The sequence below is a fragment of the Balaenoptera musculus genome, chromosome 12 (assembly GCF_009873245.2).
Source record: "Balaenoptera musculus isolate JJ_BM4_2016_0621 chromosome 12, mBalMus1.pri.v3, whole genome shotgun sequence".
NCBI lineage: Eukaryota > Metazoa > Chordata > Mammalia > Artiodactyla > Balaenopteridae > Balaenoptera > Balaenoptera musculus.
Window position 1 is genome coordinate 41,384,189 of NC_045796.1, and position 14,198 is coordinate 41,398,386.

The 14,198-nt window shown below is 33.5% G+C and overlaps 1 long non-coding RNA gene across 3 annotated transcripts in view; it reads left to right on the top strand.

Annotated features, from left to right (window-relative positions):
- LOC118905081 overlaps positions 1–14,198 on the top strand; it is a 296,235-nt gene that overhangs the window by 184,580 nt on the left and 97,457 nt on the right. For all 3 annotated transcript variants that reach the window (XR_005022156.1, XR_005022154.1, XR_005022157.1), the window contains one exon: positions 11,638–11,745. This is a non-coding gene — a long non-coding RNA (uncharacterized LOC118905081). The remainder of the gene's footprint in view (positions 1–11,637; positions 11,746–14,198) is intronic.

Here is a 14,198-nt window from a genome sequence, read left to right on the forward strand (position 1 = left end):
GGAGGCCTATGTGAGGGGCCAGAGCATTGAGAGGGATAGAAATCTGATGCAGGATAGTTCATCAAGGAAAGATTATGCCCTGGGATAAGTCCCTTTAAAGGGGAAAGTTAAAGTGAGACATTCTCCTAAGGCAGAACACTTAAAAGTTACGCACTTGCCTGGCTAAAGAAATTTGAGTGAGCCTTAGTTTTTTTTATAGGAGAAAGAGCATATGCATTCTAGTAGCTGAGAGATGCACTGGTTAACACATGTTTTGGTTTTCTGAGTTTGTAGGACCCATATTAAAGTCTAAAGTCTATAAAGACTTTGATTTTCTTCATGACTTGGAAATCTAGCACCAAAGACAATTTTTTAAAAACCCACAAAATCAACCATATTTGTATGCTTGTGCATGAAACAGAAATATCTTGATATAAGTATTTATCTCTCCTCAGAAATTTTGAGGGAGAACACTTATTTTAACACAGCAATTGTAAATACCTCACTTACACTGAAAATCCACGCCAGTACTCTTCCCTTCTAGTTACTATTGTGATTGTCAGCTGCTCAGTTCCTTTTAAGTAATGCTAGTTACAAAGCAAAACCTGCAAATAACAATGTTAGAGGGTTTAATTTTTTCTGGAATTTAATTTAATAACTGGAGTTCTAAAACATACTTTTTATTTTCTTTTATCATTGAAAAATATAAAATGGCTTTATTTTGCAATGACAATGAGAAATTACAATGCAGAAAGAGAAACTATAAATATTTCCATTGGCAAAATTTCCTTAGACTTTACAACTGTATTCATCTGTATAACTCTGACTGAAATAAAGTTAGAATGGTAGCTTGTAAGTCTTGATGATTTGTGTCAAGGGCCTCATGTAGTAGGGAATTTCATGCTGTTTTGTTAGTCCCACAGTTGTATTTTTGGTTGCTTCTCCCAGACTGTAGTTTCCTGGGACCTTCAATTAATATGATAGGTTTTTGGGCCACAAATACACAGGGTACACAAGTAAGAAATTTGCCCTTCTATTTTAGGCTATTTCATAACTTTTTCTCTCTTAACTCACATTATTTTGTCTCCTCACCACCAGCTGAAGATCTTGAGCTCCCTTATCTTTTACCTACCAAACAAGTCAACCCAGAAATATTTGTATATTTAGCCTTTGTTCTCTCTGCTTTTATGAGTGGATGTTCCTGTCCCTTACAAAGACCAGCCTATGTACTTGGGCTCTGAGTCCCATGCTCTTTCACCTTTCAGAAAATTTTGTTTCTGCATAATCCACCTTCTCTCTGTTCTCTCATGAATTTCTCTGTCCCTACATAAGCATGAAAGCACATTATTCTCCCATTCTATGTAAAAAACAAAAAATCTCTACTTGCTCCTGTCCTGCTTACTCCACTGTATGTTCTGCTTCATGGTCAAGGTTACAAATTAGAATATTATTAACATTACCCTTGTAATTACCAATGTACTATTTCCCTAGTCCATTCCTTGGTCTTCCTACCACCAGGCCAGCAAGAAAGGAAGCTATCAGGAAACCACCTGCTATTTCTTTAGTCCACAAATCCCTATTTAAATAACAGATGAACATCATGATTACTGACCATTCACATCACTTCTTTCAAAATATGTCAGTGATTGGTTGCTGCAGTCTATTATTCAAATCATAAACAGACAGTAAAACATGTAGTTGTATTGCCTCCTGTTCTCTCAATGAAACCCATGTGACATTTTACAAATATGGGTGATTAAGAGAGAACATTAGCCAACAAAGATGAAGATGCAGCAAAAAAGAAAAACTGATAATGCTGGAAGTGAAATTTGAATAGAACATAAATAGAGTTATAGAAGAAATAGCTGACTGTAGGAATGTTGGCACTACCTCCACTCAACAGACTCTAGATATGAAGCCATATCTTAGTGAAGGTGAACATATTGACATAAATAAATAGTTTGTTTCAAAAAGGATGAAGATGTCCCAGAGGAAGTGAAGCCGGTAAAACTTCACGTTAATAAATCTCACAGAGATACTTCATGATATTAAAAGCACAAGGGATAAAATCTTGGAAGCTGTTTCAAACTTAGAAAGAGTATAATTCTCACTTAGGTACAGAAAAGAGTCTCATTCTATAAGTTATATGAATAAAATAGGAAGGCAAGTACCATTCAAACTTCAAACTACTCAATACATTATTTTTTTAACATCTTTATTGGAGTATAATTGCTTTACAATGGTGTGTTAATTTCTGCTTTATAACAAAGTGAATCAGCTATACATATACATATATCCCCATATGTCTTCCCTCTTGTGTCTCCCTCCCTTTTTACAAAGAAATAAAACACTTTTATTCTCAACGTTTCTAATGTTTTAAATCACAGTGTACTAAATAAATACTAGTTTTATTTCCATTTTCCTACAAATTTATAATTGGCAATAAAAAAGTTTCTAACATTTTGACAAAAAATTTTAAAGGTCACAGAACAATAAAACAATTTTCCCATTGAATGTTAAGATTGCTTTATACCGTTTCAGCTTGAATGGTCCCACATTATTGTACAAAGTGAGAACTGCCTGTATTTACATCTGTGTAACTATCATCCCATTCAAACATTTCACTCACTCCAGAAAGATCTCTTACATTCTATCCCATCAAACCTTGCATACTAGATGCAACCACAGTTCTGAATTACCTCACTGTTCTCATACATCATACAAAGAGAATCATACAACATATATACTTTTGTATCTGTGCTTAACACAATATTTTTGAGATTTACTTATGTTTTGAAGAATACCAGATAGCTGTTTTTATTTAGTGTTTTTCTTGTATGCATATATCACAATTTGTTTATACATTCACTTCCTGATGGGTATTTTTCCCAGTTTATGATTAATATAAATAAAGTTGCTGAGAAGATTTTTGTACAAGTAGTTTTTTTTGACATATGTTTCACTTATCTTGAGTAAATATGTAGGAATGTAATTAGTAGGCTATGGCATAAGTTAAGTTAGCATTATAAAAACTTTCAAAATGTTTTAAAATGTTGTTGTGGAATTTTAAACACTTCACCATCATTGTATGAAAATCTGAGCTGTTCCGCATCTTCATCAGCATTTAGTATTTTCAGGTTTTTTTTTTAAATTAATTTATTTATTTTTGGCTGTGTTGGGTCTTCATTCCTGTGCGAGGGCTTTTTCTAGTTGCGGCAAGTGGGGGCCACTCTTCATCGCGGTGCACGGGCCTCTCACTATCGCGGCCTCTCTTGTTGCGGACCACAAGCTCCAGACGCGCAGGCTCAGTAGTTGTGGCTCACGGGCCTAGTTGCTCCGCGGCATGTGGGATCTTCCCAGACCAGGGCTCGAACCTGTGTTGCCTGCGTTGGCAGGCAGATTCTCAACCACTGCGCCACCAGGGAAGCCCTTTTTTTTAAATTTAGCCATTCTAAAGAATACATATTGGTATATATTTGTATTTTTTTCTCTGAAGAGTGAAGAGTTGAACATATTTTCAAGTGCTTATTTGGTATTTGTATATATCTTATTTTGTAAGCAACAAATCCAAAATTTTGTTCTTGAAAAAATAATAAAATAAACTAGTGCTTCCCAAATATTTTTGGTTCTTGACACATCTAAAAAATTATGTCATAGTACAAAACTCAGGGGTTAACTAATAAGGCTGTTCAAGGTTCAAAGACAGATGTTTCATTGCTGCTGGCCCTTGCAGTCTCCAAGGTATGAGGGTATGAGGGCATCCATACCTTGGCAGACATATCTCTAACTCCTTTATTGCACACTATTCTGCTCCAACATTCCCATGGAATGTACTTAGAGTAGAAAATCCTCTGGTGAAATGATGAAGAATAAAAGAGAAAATATAAATAAATAATATTAAGAATGGGGTAACAGAGCAACTAGAGAAAGAAAAACAAACAAAACCCAAAGTTAGTAGAAGGAAAGAAATCATAAAGATTGGAGCAGAAATATATGAAATAGAGACTAAAAAAACAGTAGAAATGGTCAATGAAACTAAAAGCTGGTTCTTTGAAAAGATAAACAAAATTGATAAACATTTAGCCTGATTCATCAAGAAAAAAAAAGGAGAGAGGGCCCAAATCAATAAAATCAGAAATGAAAAAGGAGAAGTTACAACCAACACCACAGAAATACAAAAGATCATAAGACACTACTACAAGCAATTATATGCCAACAAAATGGGCAACCTAGAAGAAATGGAAATATTCTTAGAAAAGTACAATCTCCCAAGACTGAACCAGGAAGAAATAGAAAATAAGAACAGATCAATTACTAGTACTGAAATTGAATCAGTAACTTAAAAACTCCCAAAAGTCCAGGACCAGATGGTTCAGAGGTAAATCCTAAAAAATATTCAGAGAAGAGTTAACACCTATCTTTCTGAAACTATTCCAAAAAATTGCAGAGGAAGGAACACTTCCAAACTCATTCTATGAGGCCACCATCACCCTGATACCAAAACCAGACAAAAATATCACAAAAAAAGAAAATTACCAATATCACTGATAAACATATATGCAAAAATCCTTAACAAAATACTAGCAAACAGACTCCAACAATACATTAAAAGGATCATACACCATGATCAAGTGGGGTTTATTCCAGGGATGCAAAGATTTTTCAGTATCTGTAAATCAATCAATGTGATAGAACACATTAACAAATTGAAAAATAAAAACCATATGATCATCTCAATAGATGCAGAAAAAGCTTTTGACAAAAGTCAAAACCCATTTATGATAAAAAACTCTTCAGAAAGTGAGCATAGAGGGAACATACCTCAACATAATAAAGGCCGTACATGAAAAACCCACAGCTAACAATATATTCAACAGTGAAAAGCTGAAAGCATTTCCTCTAAGATCAGGAACAAGACAAGGATGCCCACTCTTGCCACTTTTATTCAACATAGTTTTGGAAGTCCTAGTCACAGTAATCAGAGAAGAAAAAGAAATAAAAGGAACCAAATTGAAAAGGAAGTAGTAAAACTCTCTGTTTGCAGATGACATGATACTATACATAGAAAACCGTAAAGATGCTACCAGAAAACTACTAGAGCTCATCAATGAATTCGGTAAAGTTGTTGGATACAAAATCAATATAGAAAAATCAGTTGCATTTCTGTACACTAACAATGAAATATAAGAAAGAGAAATTAAGGAAACAATCCCATTTACCACCACATCAGAAGGAATAAAATACCTAGGAATAAACCTATCTAAGGAGGCAAAAGACCTGTACTCTGAAAACTATAAGATACTGATGAAAGAACTTGAAGATGACACAAACAGATGGAGAGAGATATTGTGTTCTTGAATTGAAAGAATCAATATTGTTAAAACACCATACTACCCAAGGCAATCTACAGATTCAGTGCAATCCCTATCAAATTACCAATGACATTTTTCCTGGAATTAGAACAATTTTTAAAAAAATCTGTATGGAAACACAAAAGACCCCAAATAGCCAAAACAATCTTGAGAAAGAATGGAGCTGGAGGAATCATACTCCCTGACTTCAGACTCTGCTACAGAGCTACATTAATCAAAACAGTATGGTACTGGCACAAAAACAGACATTTAGATCAATGGAACAGGATAGAAAGTGCAGAAATAAACCTACACACTTATGGTCAATTAATCTATGGCAATGGAGGCAAGAATATACAATGGAGAAGAGACAGTCTCTTCAATAAGTGGTGCTGGGAAAACTGGACAGCTACATGTAAAAGAATGAAATTAATTAGAACATTCTCTAACACCATATACAAAAATAAACTCAAAATGGATTAAAGGCCTAAATTTAAGACTGGATACTCTAAAACTCCTAGAGGAAAACAGGCAGAACACTCTTTGACATAAATCACAGCAGTATCTTTTGGATCCATCTCCTAGAATAATGGAAATAAAAACAAAAACAAACAAATGGTACCTAATTAAACTTAAAAGCTTTGGCACAACAATGGAAACCATCAACAAAACAAGAAGACAACCTACAGAATGGGAGAAAATATTTGCAAACGATGTTACCAACAAGGGATTACTTTCCAAAATATACAGACAGCCCATACAGCTCAATATCAAAAAAAAACAACCTAATCAAAAAAAGGGACAGAAGACCTAAATAGACATTTCTCCAAAGAAGACATAGAGACAGCCAACAGGCACATGAAAAGATGCTCAATATCACTAATTATTAGAAAAATGCAAATCAAAACCACAATGAGGTGTCACCTCACACCGGTCAGAACGGCCATCATCAAAAAGTCTACAAACAATAAATTCTGGAGAGGTGCAGTAAAAAGGGAACCCTCCTATACTGTTGGTGGGAATGTACATTGGTACAACCACTAAGGGTAACAGTATGGAGGTTCCTTAAAAAACTAAAAACAGAACTATCATATGATCGAGCAACCCCACTCCTGGGCATATATCCAGAGAAAACCATGATTTGAAAAGATGCATGCACCCCAGTGTTCATTACATCACTATTTACAATAGCCAAGACATGGAAGCAACCTAAATGTCATTGACAGAGGAATGGATAAAGAAGTGATACATATATATAATGGAATATTACTCAGCAATAAAAAAGAATTTCATTTGCAGCAACATGGATGGATCTAGAGATTATCATACTAAGTGAAGTAAGTCAGACAAAGACAAATATCATGATGTCACCTATATGTGGTATCTAAAAAAAAATGACACAAATGAACTTATTGACAAAGCAAAAATAGACTCACAGATATAGAAAACAAACTTATGGTTACCAAAGGGAATAGGGGGAGGGGGGGGAGTTAAATTAGGAATTTGGGATTAACATATACACACTACTACGTATAAAATAGATAAACAACAAGGACCTACTGCATAGCACAGGGAAGTATATACAATATCTTGTAATAACCTGTAATGGAAACAAATCTGAAAAAGAACATATACACATAACTGAATCACTTTACTGTACACCTGAAACAAACAAAACATTGTAAATTAACTATACTTCAGGGAACTCCCTGGCAGTCCAGTGGTTAGGAGTCTGCGCTCTCACTGCTGAGAGCCCGGGTTCAATCCCTGGTAGGGGAACTAAGATCCTACAAGCTGTGTGGCACAGCCAAAACAAACAAACAAACAAAACAAAAAACTATACCTCAAGCAAAAAATGGTTAGAAAAAGAATAGGGTAATAAGTACATATAAAGCAGAGATTAAAAAGAATAACAAAATTCTATAACAAACTAGAAAAGTTAAAGGAAATTGTCATAATAATATAGATGTATAATTAAACAAAATTTTTATTGTCACTCTAACAATTCCAGAAGTTGAATCAGAAGAGAAAATCATTCCATAAGTAATCACAAGGTCCAGATGAAATTATAGTCAGTTCTATCAAACATTCAAGGTAAGGTTTATTTCACTCTTTTATACACATTTCAGAGGATAGGAGTGGAAATACTCTTCATAATCTGAGACGAACATAAAATTGATATAAAATCTGAACTTGGACAGAACAAAAAATAAAAAGGGAAGGCCAGTCAACACTCCCAAATGAAACCCCATACTAAGCCTCTAGAAAGTCAAGATCTGTCAATAATTTAACTACCTGTTAAGAATAAACTCAACACTCTCCAAAGAAATACAACAAAATGCAGAGTTTCTAAAACAGATCATCTGCTTTATAATATATAATTGTAAGATATGTTACCTTGTAAAAATATAAAATAATTCTAATTTTGATTAATCATGGGAGTTCCAATTTAGATTTAATTAGAAGATAGCATGAAGGCATGTAAATCACTTTTTTCCTCACAAAGCACTCAGCAGGAACCAGATATCCAAAAGAAACCTCCAAATAATCTGCATTTCTGAAATTATTCCAGATATTTCATTAACCTATAAAATTACAATTAATGTGTCATTTTCTCTGGTACATTTATATGCATATTTGAGTGAGTAATTTTGTATTAAGTGTAGACTTGCGGACAAATAAGAGGCTTCAGCCAACAATGCCTTAAATTTATTCAAGCTAAAATGATTGAAGAACTAAGGTTTTAAAAATGCTTCCTTCATTGCTTTGCACTTTTTGGATTTATTGCTATTCTTAATGTGATTCTTTAAGTTATGGAGAATTAGTGTATAGACTCTAGAATAATGCAAATGTTTTCCCTGATTCTCTAATTTATGTCAAGTGGCATATTACCTTGAACATAACGTAGTGTTGAAATTAAGTTAAATTGTATTACATTTCACAACCTGTAATAATGGCATAACTGAATCATAGTTATTATATTTAGTACATTTTACTTGCCTTAAAAAGAATTTGAGATCTACTGGCAATTATGTTACATTTAATACATCTTATTCTCAAATTTGAGGAAAATTAAAACATTATAAAAATACAAAATAACTAGAAAACATAATGCACAGGCTTTTCCTTTTTTTGGCCCTTTCTCTCCAAATAAAAAAAATTATTTATATTGCATTTTTTACATGATACACCAAGACAAAAGAAAAAATCTCCAAAAAGAAAAAGAAAATTATGATTAGTATTTTACGTATATAGTGAATATGGGCATATATTGTTACCTGTGTTCTCATAATTGTCAAATACAAATGACCTGTAATAAGTAACAGATGAAAGGAAAAAGCATATATTTATAACTAAGCAAAGTGAAAGATATAGGTTTACTACAGTGACAATGGAATTGTCTGCACAATAGTATTGGGTTGGCCAAAAAGTTTGTTTGGGTTTTTCCATTAAGGAGTTAAGGAAAAACCCGAACGAACTTTTTGGCCAACCCAATAATATAATCAGTTAAGACACTTCAATCAAACATACTTTTAAAATAAACTGAACAGTGTCTTAAACTGATTTCAGCTCTTACTCTACTAATAGGAGTCACTGCTTTCAGCTTTATTAAGCCTCCCCTCATTAATGGTCAACTGGAGGAGAGTCTGTGTTACTTTCAGAAAGCATTATAAGTAAGTAAACTATGTGATGATTTAAGTACACTCTACAGACATTTATTTATTTTAGATTAATTTACTACTAGCAATGTAGAAATTCAGAATGTAAATTTCCTCTTGAAAATGTTTTAAGTTGGTTGCTCCACAATTATCCATAACGTGCTACACAAAGTGTTATAATACAATAATAAGGTTGATATAAATACATCTCTCACTTAAATGTAAGGGTCATGACACTTCCTAAATATATCTCAGCACCCCATCTCATATAATACCTTCATAAATATTTAGTTTCAAGTTAAAAACATAACAACCCCTTCCTTTTTTTTTTCTAAAGTCATCCTATATAGAACTCACTGCAGTAGCTGCCACACCACATGTTTCTATGCAGACTGCAATGGCTCAAAAAAATATTTAAAAGCACAGCTGTTATTAGTGTCTTTGGAAGGTTTAATTTAGATCTGTTAATTTGACAACTTATAAACAGCTTCTGTTTTTCTGTAAACTAGGCCACCATATTTAGCAACACAACAAATTTGCCCAGAATTATAAATCAGCAGTGCAAAACATTTATATTTTTATCTTCTTTCCTAACAGACAGACATACTAGTTTAAAGAATCATTGAGTACTTCAGCAAAAGATCCTCAAGGATTTTCACTGATCCAATATAAACACAATACATTTTGTTTCATTTTATATTTTTAATCAAATGTAGTAAAGATTTTATCCAGCTATAGGGAGGGAATTTTTTTTATTGTATAGTGATTAAATAGTAGTACTATTAATAGTACTACTAAATAGTACTACTTAAAAGTTGTTTTTTCAGGAATAGGGAAATATAATGAGTCTTAACACTATGATCGATTATATTAATTTTAAAAATTTTGTAAAAGATTCATTCAGCCTTTTAAGGCCATCACTTAAACAATTTCCACTCAAGGATTGTGCTAGGTGTTGCAAACAGTATAAAAATCTTATTTTCTTTAATAATAATTATGTTTCAGAAAGTAAAATAAATAAATTAAAATAAATAATAATATCCAATGATATAATTTGCTTATCTCATATTGTGTGCTAGTGCTATGTAAGTGGAAATAATTCTTGTTGTTAAGGAAGCCCCAGGATAGAAAGGAATAGAAGAAGTAAAAAAACAGCTAAAGTAAATATGAAACCACTATAATTATTAGTATAAACACATCTATATAAACTGCTATGTGAGAGAAGCTATGGAGACACTGAAGAGCATAGACTAACAGAAACGTGAACTGAAAATTCAAACAAAATTAAACATCATAAGTCATTGGGGAAACACATTAAAACAATAATGAGATATCCATATACACCTATTAGAATGGCTGAAATTTAAAAGATTGACCATACCAAGTGTTGGTGGTAGTGCAGAGGAGCTGAACCTCTCACACACTGTTGGTGGGAATGTAAACTAGTACAACCACTTTAACAAATATACACTACCATATCATCTAGCCATTTCACTTCTTGGTTTCTACCCAAGGAAAAAGAAAACATCGTCCATATAAAGACTTGTGCATGAGAGTTTGTAGCAGCTTCGTTTGTAATAGCCAAAAACTGGAGCAACCCAAATGTTCATCAACAGGTGAATGGATGAACAAATTGTGATGTAGTAACTCAATGGAATATTACTTAATAATAAAATGGAATGAACTATTGATACATGCAATAACATGGATTTCAAAATAGTTATACTGAGTGAAAGAAGCCAGACAGAAATTGATATATACTATATGATTCCATTTATATAAAATTCTACAAAATGAAATGCATAACTTTTCTGTTGATAAATGATAAATGACCACAAATTTAGCATCTTAAAACAGCATACATTTATTATCTCAGTTTCCATGTGTCAGGAGTTCTAACATGGCTTAACTTGATCCTCTGTTTAAGATATCACAAGATTGTAATCAAGGTATCAGTAAGGTCTAGTGGCTCATCTGAGGCTCAGGGTCCTCTTCCAAGCTCACTTGGTTGATGACCAAATTCATTTCCTTATAGGTGTGAGACTGAAATTCTTCTATTTGGCACTCTCAGTTCTTAGAGCTCTCATACTCTACACCCCACCCCAAGTTTCTCATCATGTGGCCCTCTTAAAACATACCACGAAGCAGCTTACTTCTTCAAAGCTAGCAAAAGAGTCACTCTACTTTGCTAAGATGTATTGTCTTACATAACATAACATAATCAAGGCAGTGATTATCTCATCACCTTTTCCATATGCTGTTGGCTAGAAGCAAGTCACAGGTTCTGCTCACACATCAGGAGACAAGATTATAAAGGGCGTCACTCAAAGAATGTCATTTTAGTATCCTGCCCATCACGTCCATAGTGAGAGAGAAAGCAAATCAGTTGTCGCCTTGTGATGGGTAGTAAATGGAGAAGGTCAAAAGGGAGGCATTATAAAGTCACATGAGAAAACTTTTGGAGGCAATAAACATATTTATTATCTTGATCATGGTGATGATTTCATAAGCCAATGTGCCAAATACATCAAATTTATATTATGTCAAACTTACCAAATTTAAGCATGCTGCTTATTGTATATCAGTTATATTTGCCAATTATATCCCAAATTGTTCACAAATAAATATGTGTGTTTTCCTGTTTTTAGGAAAAGAAAACAATAGATAAACCAGAAACTAATGAAAAAGCTTAAAGGATACAGGAGCGATGGGAATGGGGTAGAAGGCATTGAGATGACAGCAAGACTTCTCTGTGCGTAAGTTCCCATATGTTTTTTCTTTTACATTCTAACGATATTTTAAATATTAAAAAAAAAATTAAGTAAGAAAAAATTATTTACAAACAGAAATAAATATGAATTAATTCAAATATCTTGTCAACCTGGTATTTTAACTGGTGCACTGTTTCATATTTCATATTATTTTATAGAACAAAAAAGTGCAAGAATAATTGAGCTTAAGTTAGTAGGTTAGTTTTTATTTGTACTACAGATGTAATTTCAAAACACTTTTGTGTATTATAGGATGCGGCAGTGTGTAAAACTGTTGATATTTAAACATTTTTAAGTGTACAGTTCAGTGCATTAAGTACATTCACGTTGTTGTGCAACCATCACCACCATCCATCTCCAGAACTTTCATCTTCCCAAACTGAGACTCCATACTCAATAAATAATAACTCCTTATTCTGCCCTACCACCAGCCTCTGGCAAACACCATTATACTGTCTGTCTCTACGAGTTTGACTACTCTAGGTACCTCATATAAGTGGAATTATACAGTACCTGTCCTTTTGTGACCAGCTTGTTTAATTTAGCCTAATGACTTCAAGGTTCATCCTCATGTTGTAGAATGTGTCAGAATTTCCTTTTTTGTTAAGGCTGAATAATATCCATATTATATATATATATATGTGTGTGTGTGTGTATATATATATATATGTATTTCACATTTTTTAATCCATTCATTAATTGATGGATACTTGGGTTGTTTCCACATTTTGGCTATTGTGAATAATGCTGCTGTGAACACAGGTGTTCAAGTCTCTGCTTTCAATTCATTTGAGTATTTCCCAGAAGTGGAATGGCTGCATCACATAGTAATCCTCTCTTTAATTTTTGAGGAACCACCACCCTGTTTTCCTCAGTGGCTGCACCATTTTACATTTCCACCAGCAGCAGCACAACTGTTCCAATTTCTCAACATCCTTGTCAACACTTGTTATCTTTTTCTTTCTTCTTTCTTTCTCCCTTTCCTCTCCTCTCCTCTCCTTTCCTTTCCTTTCCTTTCTCTTTTTTTGATAGTAGCCACCCTAATGGGGTGTGAGGTGGTATCTCATTTCGGTTTTGATTTACGTTTCTCTATGATTAGTAATGTTTAGCTTCTTTTCATGTGCTTATTTGCCATTTGTATATCTTCTTTGGAGAAATGACTATTAATAATTTTGATGTTGTCCAGTTTATCTATCTTTGTTTTTGTTGCCTGTGCTTTTGGTGTCAAATCCAAGAAAGCATTGCCAAATCCAATGCCATGAAGTTTTCCCCTATGTTTTCTTATGTGTTTAATTGTGGCATTGAATTTTTATTGCAGATATCATTATGAATCTGTGACGATCTGTGTGTGTTTCTTCCCACTGACTAATCATAAAAGAAATGACACCTTAGAGCAGTGTGTATTTATTTTTTCATTTTTTAAAATTGAAATATAGTTGATTAACAATGGTTCAATTTCTGCTATACAGCAAAGTGATTCAGTTATACATATATATACATTCTTTTTTTAATATTCTTTTCCATTATGGTTTATCATAGGATATTGAATATAGGTCTCCGTGGACATTTTTAAACTGATCCAAAGGTGCAGAAAAAGAGAGTGCATACTAATTCAAGCCTGCCAGACCTGTTACTCCATTGGTGTGAGAGTTTGGGAAAGTTACTGAACCTCTTTGTGCCTCTGGGAATCTCTAAAATAGAGATGATAATAAAACTTACCCCAACAGATGTTGGCAGAGATATAAATGACATAATATATTAAAACACGTAGAACACTGCCTAGCACATAGTGAGTCCTCAGTATATGTCCATTCATATTATTAGATTTACTCGTAATATTATTACCAGATTGGGGTTTTATTGGTGGAGGATTTATGAGTACTGAGGCTTGATAGTTAGTATTCTGAAATCAGCCTTTCATGCTATAAATATGGATGGCTACCAATATCACAACTACAGAAGAAAATATAACAGCATAGAATTGATTTTACATATAAGTCTATAAATAATTTGCAGTGTCTCATGTAAGGCTGCCAACGAAAGTTTAAATCATTTCCAACCAGCCAGCTAAGTACTCCTCATTATCTTAAGATGAAATTTAAGAATACAAGTAGTGAAACCATTGCCATTGCCTTATCGGAGTCTGTCAAGTATATAAGACACTGTCAGCAACCTAAGAAACTACTTGGAGAAATAATCCTACTAGAGGCCTTGACGCCAAAGGGTAATTAAAGTTGGGCTCTGAGCCACATGTGAAAAGTCTGTTTCATCCTTCTAATTAATGACTGCATTACTACCTCATCCTGTTGTGGCATGGGACCCCAGCAGAATTAGCACCACTATAAATCGCGTTAAGATAAGTTTCCATCATCGCCATGGCCAACACATAGTTAGTTTAACTTTACGAGGCAGTAAATACACACCATAATATTGTTGAG